General features: G+C 41.2%; 1 long non-coding RNA gene across 1 annotated transcript; it reads right to left on the minus strand.

Moving 5' to 3' along the window:
• Window positions 1–11,352: 11,352 nt before the first annotated feature.
• LOC139034766 (uncharacterized) lies at window positions 11,353–13,921 on the minus strand. The gene is made up of 2 exons (XR_011487309.1): window positions 13,005–13,921; window positions 11,353–12,679 (listed from the first exon to the last, which is right to left on the minus strand). It is a non-coding gene; the product is annotated as an uncharacterized lncRNA (long non-coding RNA).
• Window positions 13,922–13,924: the final 3 nt, after the last annotated feature.

A 13,924-nucleotide genomic window follows, 5' to 3' on the forward strand; every position in this document is an offset into this window, starting at 1 on the left:
GTGAAATCATACAGTATTTGTCTTTTTGTGACCAACTTATTTCACTTAGCATAATGTCCTCAAGTTTCAACCACGTTGTAGCATGTGAATTTCCTTCCTTTTTAAGACTGAATAAAATTCCATTTTATATGAAATGTATTGTTTTTATGTATTATTGTTTATCCATTTAACTGTCCATGGGCATTTGGGTTGCTTCCACATCTTGGCTATTGTGAATAATGCTGCTGTTGGAGTGTTCATATATTAAAAACTGAAAATATAAGAATGAAGCATGGTAACTCAGAAAATAGCTCACAGTGAAGGTGAAGAAAATGAAGTTCTTCAGGTTTTGGAATGTAGTATGCTTCATACTTTTTGTATAATTGATGATAACACTTTACATGGAATTTTAAAATTTAGGACTTTAAGCTGTTTTCATATATCAAAATCACCTTTTACAATGGCCATGAGTTTAGAGTTCTGGCAGTAGGCATCATAAGGCTTATACAAGTACATGTGTTACTGAAGTGAACTTGGGGCCACTCACCTGCCACAGAGTAGGGGCAGTTTATAACACTGAGTTATGGTAAAGGAAAGTACAGCGTTTATTGCAGACGCCATCCAAAGAACAGGAAACTCATGCGCAAAGCCTAGAGAAGGAAATGGCACCCCACTCCAGTACTCTTGCTGGGAAATCCCATGGACAGAGAAGCCTGGCAGGCTCCAGTCCATGGGGTCACCAAGCGCGGGACACCACTTAGGGACTAAACCACCACCACCAGGCTCAAAGAAACTGAACTTCCTTATGGGTTTCAGGGAAAGATTATTAAAGGCAACATTTACGGTGAGAGCCGCAGGGTACATGACTTTCTTCTGATTGGTTGGTGGTAACAGGTGTTTTCAGGAATCTGGATCATCAACTTTCAGGTTTCACCAGTTTGGGGTCTAGTTCTTGTGCTCAAAAGGTAATCACAATTTTCTGCCTTGGTAGGGGTCTTAGTTCCTGCAGAACAACTGAAAATGTGTCAGACTGTTACCTAAAACAGCTTTATCGCTAAACATTGTTTCTTGATTGTTTTTCCTTTGTTTCCTTCACTTCCTTAATTAGTAACTGCTTGAGTCCGCTCTTGGAATTCAGGGAAGGCTTAGGAGGACAAAGCCTTTTTTTTTTTTTTTTCCCCCTACAAAAAGAATGGGGACATGATAGGACTTTATACTATACTTGGGAGGGCCCCCAGGATCCTGCTGTTTCAATCCCCCTTTTTCTTTAATACTCCTCAATCTTGAGGGGGATCAGGAGTGCAATAAGAAAGGGAATCAAGTTTTGGCTAGAGAGGTTAATCATAAATTTGACAGGGGAACTTGGTTTTAAAGGATCTCAGTTTCACATATATTATGGGCTTATTTTGTAACCAATAGCTTGCTGTTTTTAAATTCCTACATTTTCCTAGTAACAAGCTCTACGTTCAGAGCTTGAATCTGAAACAGGACAGAGAAGGGCAGGGCACAACCTTTAGAAGAATGACACAGCCATAGGACATGACAAAACCTAAGGAAAACCAACTAGGTTCAAGATAGCAGATTTGACTTCCAATGGAGCTTGAGCCTCATTATATGCTCACTGTGATACATTTAGTTCAGTTCAGTCACTCAGTCGCGTCCGACTCTCTGCAACCCCATGGACTGTAGCACACCAGGCTTCCCTGTCCATCACCATCTCCCAGAGCTTACTCAAAATCATATCCATCCAGTTAGTGTGCCATCCAATCATCTCATCCTCTGTCGTCCCCTTCTCCTCCTGCCCTCAATCTTTCCTAGCACTAGAATCTTTTCCAATGAGTCAGTTCTTTGCATCAGGTGACCAAAGTATTGGAGTTTCAGCTTCAGCATCAGTCCTTCCAATGAATATTCAGGACTGATTTCCTTTAGGATTGACTGGTTGGGTCTCCTTGCAGTCCAAGAGACTCTCAAGAGTCTTCTCCAACAACACAGTTCAAAAGCATCAATTCTTCTACCTTGCTGGCATGTGAAATGAACATAATTGTGCAGTAGTTTGAACATTCTTTGGCATTGCCCTTCTTTGGGATTGGAATGAAAGCTGACCTTTTCCAGTCCTGTGGCCTTTGCTGAGGTTTCCAAATTTGCTGGCATATTGAGTGCAGCACTTTCACAGCATCATCTTTTAGGATTTGAAATAGCTCAGCTGGAATTTTATCACTTCCACTGCCTAGCAAATTGTGGGTACCCAACTAATAAAGACTCTGCCTGCAATGTGGGGGACCTGGGTTCAAATCCTGGGTTGGAAAAATCCCCTAGAGAAAGGAATGGCAACCCACGCCAGTATTCTTACCTTGATAATTCTATGGACAGAGGAGCCTGACTGTTTACACTCCTTGGGGTCATAAAGAGTCAGACACGACTGAGTGGCTAGCACTTTCACTTTCACTATATTCTCTGTCCTAATTTTTAAAACCATGTACATTAGAACGTGACAACAAGTAGGAAAATTTAACAGCAGAAGAACAGGTATGCTAATTTCTAAAATATACACAGCACTTATAATAAATAAAAATTACCAAGACCCAAGTGAGAAAGGTGCAAACAAAATTCACAAAATAGACAGTTGTTGTTTACTTGCTAACTCGTGTCCAGCTCTTTTGCGACCCCATGAACTGTAGCCTGCCAGGCTCCTCTGTCCATGGGCTTTTCCAGGCAAGAATACTGGAGGGGGTAGCCATTTCCTTCTCCAGGGGATCTTCCTGATTCAGAGATCGAACCAGCATCTCCTGCATTGACACATGGATTCTGAGCCACTGAATCCACTTGGGAAGCCCAAAATAGGCAGTACAGATAGCTAATAATCATGATATGCTCTTTTAAATATTTTGGTGTCATTTCCCAGCCTTCTGAAATTCCATAAAATGAGGGAAGAAAAAATTTTAAGTAAAGTATGGCAATATTGGATAAATAGAAGGTAACAAGCAGAGAAAAAATGTTTCTGACAGGAGTGCAAAATGACACAACTACTTTAAAACACTGGCAGTTTCTTGTAAAGGTAAATATACACATAGCATGCTGTGCTATGCTTAGTCGCTCAGTCCGGTCCAACTCTTTGTGACCCCATGGATGCAGCCTGCCAGGCTCCTCTGTCCATGAGGATTCTCCAGGCAAGAATACTGGAGTGAGTTGCCATGCCCTCCTCCAGGGGATCTTCCCAACCCAGGAATCGAACCCAAATTCTCCCGCATTGTAGGTGTATTCTTTACAATCTGAGCCACCAGGGAAGCCCATACACATAGCATACAACTCAGCAATCGTATCCTAGGTAATTGTCCATAAGATATGAAAAATTTATTTACATAAGAACCTGTATGCAAGGGTTTATAGTGATTTTTATCACCAAAATCTGAAAATAATCCAAATGTTCTTGAACTAGTGAATGGATAAACACATGCTGGTACATTTCATGCAATGAGATGTTACTCAGGAAAGAAAAAAAAGCAGGGCTGGGGGCAGGTACCCAGGAAGGAACTATCAGTACCGGCAACGACATGGACGAATCCCAGTGCATTATGTGGATTGAAAGAAGTCAGACTTAAAGGCTACATAGTGTATGATTCCATTTAATTGACATTTTGGAAAAGTGAAACTATAGGGATTAAAAACATATCAGGGGATCGTCCCTGGTGGCTCGTGGTAAAGAATCCTCCTGCCAATTCAGGAGATGTGAGTTCCATTCCTGATAAGCAAGATCCCACATGTCTCAGAGCAACTAAGCACCACAACTATTACGCCTGCGCTCTAGGGACCAGGAGCCACAACTACCGAAGCCCAAGTGCTCTAGAGCCCATGCTCTGCAAGAGAAACCACTGCAATGAGAAGCCTGCCCACCGCACCTAGAAGTAGCCCCCACTCGCTACAACTAGAAACAAGCATGCACAGCAGTGAAGACCCAGTGCAGCCAAAAATAAATATATGCATTCAAACATATTTATTTATTTACGGCTATGCTGGGTCTTCACTGCTGCGCGGACTTCCTCTAGTTGTGCGGAGTGGGGGATACGCTCTAGCTGTGGTGCGCTGGCTGCTCATTGCGGTGACTTCTCTGGTGGAGCACCGGCTCGAGGCGTGTGAGCGTCCCTAGGTGCGGCCCGTGGGCTCTCCAGCGCATGATCAACAGGCCAGGCGCATGGGCTTAGCTGCTCCACTGCATGTGGGATCATCCAGGATCAGGGATGGAACTCGTGTCCCCTGCACTGGCAGGCAGATTTCTTTACCACTGAACCACAGGGAAGCCCAAAAATAAATAAATAAAATTATTAAAGACAAACACACACACCAAGGTTTTCCAGGGGCTGGGGCCTGGGTGGGGTGGCTGATTTCAAATGAGCCCAGAGAAGTTTTCAGAGTGACAAAACTATTCCACGTCTTGATGGTGGTTGTGGTTATACAACTATTTGTGGAAAATGGCTCATATTTGTCAAGACTCATAGAACTGTCCACTAAAATTTTACTCCTCCCCGCCCCCGCCAAAAAAAGCAATTAAAAATTCTGAGGAAGGTAACAGAAGATTCCAGTTCACTACCATATGAGTGAAAGTTAAGAAATCTGCAACCACACACAGTTTTAGGAAGAGACCACTAGATGGCGGTATTAATTCTCTTAATAGAACCCAGGAAAAATTTGAAGCTCAAAGACCAAAGGCCTCAGAGTGGAGCAGTTTTTTGAAAAGCTTCCTGAAAATCCACAGCTATAACTCCTGCTGTCAAAACTGCAGTGGTTTCCGTGTTTTTACTAAGGTCGGTCTCCCAGTTTTCCACTGATTCTGCAAGGCCATCAATATCCTTCCAGTAAAGCTCTTTCTCCGTTTGTTTTTGTTTTCTGAAACAGACCAAATAGCAGAACACCTGTTGTTGCTCAGTCATTCAGCCGTGTCCGACCCTTTGAGACCCCATGGACAGCACGCCAGGCTTCCCTGTCCTTCACTAATTCCCAGAGTTTGCTCAAACTCATGTCGATTAAGTCGGTGATGCCATCCAGCCATTTCATCCTCTGTAAGCCCCCTTCTCCTCCTGCCCTCAATCTTTCCCAGCACTAGAAACTTTTCCAATGAGTTGGCTCTTTGCATCCAGAGGCCAAAGTAGTGGAGCTTCAGCAGCAGTCCTCCGAATGAATATTCAGGGTTGATTTCCTTTAGGACTGACTGGTTTGAATCTCCTGGCAGTCCAAGGGATTAAGAGTCTTCTCCAGCACCACAGTTCAAAAGCATCAGTTCTTCAGTGCTCAGCCTTCTTTATGATCAACTCTCACATCTGTAAATGACTACTGGAAAAACCATAGCTTTGATTAGGTAGACCTTTGTTGGCAAAGTGATTTTCAATACACTGTCTGGGTCTGTCAGCTTTTTTTCCAAGCAACATCTTTGGACAGCATGGTTTGTCCTCACTGTCCGCAGTGATTTTGGAGCAGAACATTAGTTAACCAATTTTTTGTTTGTTTTTTCTTACTTTTCATTAGATAGAATCTTGAACATGTATGAAATAAACAGAATGGTATAATGAATTTCAGTATTACCAAACATCAGTCGTTATTGGTAATCTATTATTCTTAATTTATCAAATCTTCATCCTTCCCGATCCCCATGCAAATAGCTTTTTATAGTCATTTTCCTAATAAGATAAGTTTACATCATTTTGAAAAGCACGGTTTTTTAAAAATAGGCTTATTTTTTCACAGCTAAATTGAGCAGAACACAAATACATTTCCTACATGCCCCTTGCCCCACACATGCATAGTCTCCCCATGATCAGCATTGCCCACAGACTGATACATTTGTGACACATCACTATCACCCACAGTCCATAGCTCATGTTGGTGTCACTCATTCTATGGGTTTGGACAAATACATAGTGACACGTAACTATCATTATAGTATCATACAGGGTAGTTTCACTCTACTAAGCATCATCTGTGATCCCCTTATTCTTTCCTCCCTCTCCCTAAACCCCGGCAAAATGCACAGATTTTGATTATATAATTCCCATTTGTTTTGGCTAGACCTAGTATGGAAGTTTCTAGTAACATAAAGCAAAAAGAAAAAGGGACATTGTGGGAGAATGAAACGGAGCAGGACCCTATGGTCCTTGCCACCCCCCTCCCCCATGTCCTCTGCTTGCCTTTTGTCTGTGGAAAAGCTTTAGCCAAAGAATAAATTTAATCAGAGAAGTGAGAAAATGCAAAAGCAAAGCAAAGCAGTCACATAGGACAAAACAATAATAGTTTAGTCAATAAGCAAGATCAAGGACTTTTAGTTCTTTCTCAAGGGCTATAGATAATATTCTGAGCCATATCCCATGAGCTATCTTATCGATACTGAAACCTCCACCAAGTGAGATGTTAAATACATGAAGACCAGACTGTAGCCACGATAGAAGCTGCCATAATTCCAAGAATTGACGGCAAAAAATGGAAACAAACTGACCCTGTAACTGAAAATTGATTGTACTTAAAATAATCAAGATGACTCTGGTCAGACCACCAATGACCAATTTTAAGGTGATTGTCTGGGCTGACTGTGCTGTTTCTGCCTGTAGCTCCCTCCCTCCGTCTATAAAAGCTCTTGTCCCCTGACTGTTGAGGATAGGTGGAGTCGGCCTTTGGACAGACATGTGTCTTTTCCCTGACCACTACCCTGGTTGTCTGAAAGAAAGCAAATTTTTCTTTTCACCAATCTGGCTTCTTTACTGGCTTTCGGGCAGTGAGCACCCAGATCCTACTTTCAGTAACAAGAAGGCTAAAGAGATAAATCCAGCAAATAACTGGATTTCCAGGAGGAGTTAACGAAGAGGAAAGAAAGGAAAAATCAAATATAAGAGAAAATTTCCCTAAATTCATGAAAAATTCTAAACTTTGTTCAAAAAGACCTAATAAATGTTGAATAAGATTAATAGAGAAACATACATGGTGAAAATTCTGAACTCCAAAAACAAAGGAAAACTCCACAAGCTTCCAAATGGAAAAACATGATACCAGCAAAGGACTGAAAGTTGATAGTGTCAACTAAAAAAGAAAGAAAGCACAATGTGAAAGCTATGAGTTCAGTTCTGTTTGGGGACTTATTGAAGACTATAGCCCAAGAGACAGTCACTCAGAGAGTTCTGATGAACCACCAGGAAGAGGGAAGGGAGAGACCAGTGTATATGTGATTTTCACAAAGTATATGCAATCGAGTAAACATCTGAGTAGAAGGTTTCTGCTGGTCAGGAGGAGCTGATGTCTCCTTTAATGATTTTAGTGCTTTTCTAGATATGAGAACATGCAAGAACTTTGGGTCATAAAATCTTCTCCTGACAATAGCTTACTGTGAGAAGGTCTGTTCTGCAAGTTTTCCCAAGCATAGAGTGCCTCATTCTTCATCTTCGCCCTGAACTCCTTTCAGGGTGTGTCAAAGGTCAGCAATTTCAGTGGCTAGGGACCTCATTCTTGTAGAACCAGATGGTGAGTGACATTTTTTTGTTGGTAAAAGTAAATAACAGGGAATTTCCCTGGTGGTCCAGTGGCTAAGACTCCTCACTCCCAATGCAGGGGGCCTGGGTTCAATCCCTGGTCAGGGAACTAGATCCCACATGCTGCAACTAAATAAATAAATAATTTTTAAAGTAAATATCAATAATATAATAAGTAACTTTTTTGGTGTAATTAATATCTTGTTTTTGAGAATGTCAGCCCTAAGTCATAGGAAAAAAGAAATAAAAATTTTTTAAAAATCAATATAAAAATATGTATTTTTGTTGTTCTTTGCTTTGACTTCCTTGACCACAGATTGAAGCCTGACCTTTGGGGGGGTTCAATTCACTAGACTTCCAGGGAGTTTCCAAGGTGAACATATGCTTTTATCATTAATAGAAAACAATTAAAATAGCATCATATTTTGGTGCTCTCATATTGGTGTACACCGACAAGTCTGAAATACAAAGGTTGATGAGGGGTAAGCAGATGCAATTAGTCACAGATAAACATTATACATTAGTATAAAACTTTTTGGAGGACCATTTGGCAATATTACATTTTACATTTTAAATGTATATTTTGACCCAGAAATTTAACTTCTAAAATATATGTGTGTGTTTTATATTTATACCCACTGATAATATTGATATATATTTTATATTTTACATGTGTATTTGGGGGAGTTTTGAGAAAACAAATCATCAAACCAGAAAGAAGCTAAATGGTCATCAGTGTTTTAAGCATGAGCCTGGTTGGTAAATTTCAGCAAATCCACACAATAGACTCTGACAGGCCTAGTGTAGACCCTGTGTTCACGTTTAAGATTATTCAAGTGTAAGTAATGGAGGATGGAGTGGGGCAATTGAAAGCAATAAAGGATTATGGCTACCTCCGGGAGGGTTTTACATTGGCAGTTTCACTCGTTTTATCAGAACACACCAATCAAGGAAGGCCAGTTTCCCAAAGAAAAGGGAGTCTTGCTCCCTTTCACTCCCTTCACCCACTTAACAGAAGTGCGTAAGGGCCCTCAGTATGTAAAAAGAGCAGCTGCTCTCGACAGTATTGGCTGAGAGTGCCCCGCAGCAGTGGCCTTATTTTCATAGTAGTGGGGACAGCCGTTCCACACGTGCTGAGCCTGGCGGGGGAGTGCCCCCAGATGTGTAGGAAAATGTCTCAATGTGTCAGGCAGGAAGACGACCACAAGGCCGGATGGTGAGCAGACAGCCCTTTGGGCATGACTTGGCTGGGGACACCCCTGGAGGCTCAGACATTAAAGAATCCACCTGCGCTGCAGCAGACGCAGGGTACAGTCCGTTGGGTCGCCAAGAGTCAGAACGACTGAGCAACTAACACTTTCACTCTTTTCACTTTAGCGGGGAAGACTTTCCTCTGTCTCACGTGATGGCAGCAAGGGCAGCCCATCCTGGGGCTGGAAGATTCACGCTCAAGATGGCTCACACACAGAGCTGTTGAGTTGATGCTGCTGAGCGGGAGCCAGGAGCCTCAGTTCCCTTCCAGGTGGCCCTTTCCTTAGTGCATGGAATTCAGTTCTAAGAGTGACTATCTCAAGAGACAGAAAGTAAAAACTATCGGTTTCTTAAGACTTGCGCCTGGGAATTATTCCAGCATCACTTAACCTGCATTCTATTTTTCACAGAGCCTAGATTCAAGCAAAGGGACATAGATTCTACTTCTCAAAGGGAGAAGTGATAAAGAATTTGGAAGCTATGTTTCAAAACTGCCATATCAAGTTGAGGGAAGACAATAAATGTTTTTAGGATTAGGGTTGGAACCTCTAAAAGCCTCAAGAGTTTAGATTCTTAATGTGAAGTATACAATATGTATGACCAGCTGGCTTACTATACAAAATATCTGGCATTATATTACACCTTACTTACACCAAGATTGCACCATATCCTATATCAGAATTTCCTGTCCCATCCCTCACCCCCAACATGCTTTTGGTCAGAATTCAGCTTCTAAATGAAAGGAGATGACCAAGATGACTTTGGACTCTTTGATTCAGTATTATCATTTGAAAGTCAGATCTGGATAGCCATACCACAGCGTTTAAACCTCTGGCAGATTGTGGAGAATGGAATAATGAGGACAATCATAAATATCATGAGACATTTGGAAACTATTTTATATTTAATTTTTTAGCTAGCCTGTACCTAATCAGGGGACTAAGTATCAAAGATCAGTTTGATCAACTTTAGGCAACCAAGTGGCCTTTTAAAAAAAGAGTAATCATTTCATCTTTTCTTTTTGATGGGTTCAAGATGTATTAGCTATTGTATGGCTCTATTGGTTGGCCTGAAAATAGTCAAGAGCAATTGTATTATTTTGGATTATTTTAGATAACAAATTAATATTAGTTGTTGAACTTCTTGGTTTGTGCTTGTGTGTGCAGTTAAGTCATAGTCAGTATGACCACAAGTTTTAGATTAGAAACTTCTAGTCAGTGCAGACACCTATGTCTGAATTCCTCCTGATAAGTTTACTGGAGTTTAAAAAACCAATATATTACTAAGAGATTTGTTTTGACTACTTAGAAATGCAGGATAACTTGTCCACACTACAGGTCACAGTTGATATAATAAGTACATGAAGGCCATCTGTACATACAATAATAGTTCTGAGGGCTTACCTTAACAAGACACAAATTTTTTGTTTATAATGACCTACTAGTACCGATTGCTATTGAATTTACTTGGCCTAATGGACCAGTATATTTTGTAATGGCATCTGAATATCTAAGAAAATAATTGGCCTATAGCATATTTCAGTAGTCTATGTTCTTTTTTAAACTTGATGTTCCTGGGGTTTCCTTGAGGCTTTAGGAAACATCAGTAACAGTAACAATATCTGTATCAGTGGTACTGAATACAGTATCAGAGTAGGTGTAGGTATTACAGAGTAGGTATGTTGAGGTTAGTTATATTAACAATAATAAGTAGAATTATAAGTTAATATATAAGTATTTAATATATGTAACTATAGTTAATATTAACACTGCAACGTATAGGATTTAGGGGTTAGATGACAAATACAATAGCAAATTAGAATTCAAATGATTTATAATACATCAAAGTCCTTCTATTGGCACCTGCACCTGAATTAAGCCAAAATTGCACCTTTCCTTCATGAGAATGTCTCAATTTTTAAAACCCTTAAAAATCTATAGATAAATTATTACATGTAATTTTTTTTCATAATACAAGAAAACTTCACTGAACTGGAGGAATATTTTTATCTTCAGATTGAAATGATTCACTGACTCCCAATGTGACAGATTAAACTCTATTTACAAATCCTTTGACATTCTTCCCTTCAAAAACACTTTACTGCCTGAGCCACAGGGAAGCCTCCCTTCAAGAGGTGGAGCTTTATTCTCCTTCCCTTGAGTGTTGGCTGGACTTTATGACTTGCTTCTGATGAATGGAATATAATGTAGATCTAAAAAAAAGTGACAGTACGTGACACTTGAGACAGAGTCATAAAAGCATTGTAACTTCTTCCTCCCTCTTTCTCTTAGATCACCTGCTCTGCAGGAGGCCAACCACCATGTTGGAAAACTATCTGAACAGTTTTGGGGAGCTTCACATGGCAAGGAACTGGGGCCTCCTTCCACCGGCCATATGAGTGTGCCTTCTTGGAAATGGATTCTCCAGCCCCAGTCAAGCATTCAGATGACTGAAGGTCCAGCTGACATCTCATTGCAACCTCGTGAGAGATACCAAGCTGGAAACACCCAGGTAAACCATTTCTGAACTCCTAGTCAACAACTGTGAGATAAAATGTTTACTCTCTTAAAGTGCTAAGTTTTGAAGTAATATGTTACTCAGTAATAGATAACGAATATAACCAGAAAGGATTATGATTTATTTTTTGAAAGGCACATCTAGAAATTAAGAAAAAAATCTTTAGTATCAGACAGAAAGAACAAGCTATTTACAAAAGAAATAAAATCAGGTGAATATTTCTTCCTTATTAGTAACAGTAGAAGTTGGAAGTCAACAACCACATTTTTTTAACATGCAAGGATTCAGTTTACCTATACATCCTGTTTTTTAAAAATAATGAAAAATTCTCTAACCATAGAAAAATTGAATAAAATTTAATCATGACTATACCAAGAACTTATGGGCAAGATAAAAAGCATACACACAGATAGCTATTCTGCAATATGTAAATCTAAATGGATGCTGACAATATGAATGGGAATTTGTAATATGTTATAAAATTAGTCTCGAAATAGAAATAATTTCCACTCACATACTTACTAGCTTAGTATTAAACTTTCTATTACATAATTCATTATTCAGCAAGTATTTACTTTTAACTTAATATGCCTAAGTACTTTAAAAGAATTCTCAGCAAGTACATAGACCTTTGATGCTCATAAATGGAATTTCACCTAAGAACTACCTCTCTGCCAAAACTTTCCCAAAAACTTTACCAAAACATTGCAGAATGTTAGTTTTCAGAAATGCATTGTTTGTATAGCTTGGTTTCACGTGTAAACTCTAGGTTACATTTAATAAATGTGTAACTTTTTAAATCAAATTTAAGGTCCATCTTCAGGAAGCCAATCTTTTTTCCCTGAATAATTTTGAGATAAACAGTTACCAAAATTTCAACATTTGTATATGGAAGAGGACAACAATAAGAAGCTTTATCTGTTAAATGGTGTAAGGTTTAGTATGTTTATCTTGAATTATGCGTTTTTCTTTTTGGCCAAGCCATGGGGCTTAACCACTAGACCACCAGGGAAATCCCTCTTTAACTTTAGGATTTAAGTTTTGTGGGGTTTTTTTTTGTATATGTAACCTACTTTTTTATTGGAGTATAATTGCTTTACAACGTTGTGTTACGTTACCACTGTAGGATGATATGAATCAGCTATATGTATACATATACCCTCTTCTTCTTGGATCTCCCTCCCCCCACACCATCCCACCCACCTTAGTCTTTAGGGAGCAGTGAGCAGAGTTCCCTGTACTATACACCAGGTTTCCACTTCACATGATAGTGTATTTACGTAAAACTTAATCTCCCAATTTATCCCACCCTCCCCTGTGGGAGCCCGCTGTGGCTACCACCAGTGTTCCGTCTGCGTTTCTAGTGCTGCCCTGCAAACAGGCTGCTCAAGATTTAAGTTCTCCGTGATCATATCAATAACGCACACCTGTTAACAAGAAACAAAATTTTAATATTTGGTTTTTACTAGATCTTTTACAGTAACTAAAAAATAGAACGATAAGGAATCTTATCATTCCAATCTATCCAATTTAACTAGTTATCCAGACATCAGTTCCCCTACACTTCTTCTCCCACTTTGAAAAACAGACTACGAAGAAAGCTAGCGCGCCTTGAGCAGTTTCATTCATTTCAGGAATAAGGAGGTACTGTAAGGAAGGCGCTTCGCCTTTTAGCCAGCACTCTTTTATATCCTTTGGAGGGCACAGAGCGTCTCTGCCTGCTAAGTAAATTCCATAAACTCAGTCACTCACTGTTTCTACCCGGCCCACGAAAGCAGGAGCATCACAAAATACCTAGCCATTGTTTGGGCTTCGCCCACCTCCAGCCGAGTGACTAAATCAGTCCTGAATATTCATTGGAAGGACTGACTGATGCTGAAGCTCCAATACTTTGGCCACATGATGCGAAGAACCGGTTCACTGGAAGAGACCCTGATGCTGGGAAAGGTCGAAGGCAAAAGGGGACGACAGAGGACGAGATGGTTGGATCGCATCACCGACTGGATGGACAGGAGTTTGAGCAAGCCCCGGGAGTTGGTGACGGACAGAGGCCTGGCGTTCTGCAGTCCATGGGGTCGCGAAGAGGCGGACACGACTGAGCCACTAAAGTGAACTGAGCTTAGTGACAAGCCCTCACTGAGTCGCCGGGAATCAGAGGCTGCACCGTAGAACCTTTGGCTGTCGGCACAGGCCCAGCTGAATCCGCCCTCACGTGCCTGCAGGGACCCAATGACCGAGACCCACGCTTTCCATACAGTCGCATGCGCTCACAGTGCCGGGGCTCGAGCGAGGCCCCGCCCCGGCCGCACGGTGCGTTCGCGTTAATCCTCCCAAGAGGTCTCGGCCACTGGGGCTTCAGGTTCCTACCGAGCATTGTTTCCGAACTCGGCCAAGAGAGCGTGTCCTGATTGGCTTGCCCCGGAGGCGGGTTCAGGACTTATTTGAGACTAGGACCACTTCCTGAAGCTCCAGACAGGAAGTTATCAGATGTCTGTGGTGTCCGGTGGAGAAAGTGCTGTCGGCTGCATCGGTGACGGCGAGAGAAGACCGTGGGCCGGCTGGACTGGCAGTTTGGCCTCGCCGGAGCTAGGGGCCCGTTTCCACAGCAGCACCACGGCCCCGTCCTCCAGCCCAGACCCCGGCGCGGCTGCCCGGGGGGCTTCTTCAGGCTC

The sequence above is a fragment of the Odocoileus virginianus genome, chromosome 4 (genome assembly GCF_023699985.2).
Source record: "Odocoileus virginianus isolate 20LAN1187 ecotype Illinois chromosome 4, Ovbor_1.2, whole genome shotgun sequence".
In the NCBI taxonomy this organism is placed as follows: Eukaryota; Metazoa; Chordata; class Mammalia; order Artiodactyla; family Cervidae; genus Odocoileus; species Odocoileus virginianus.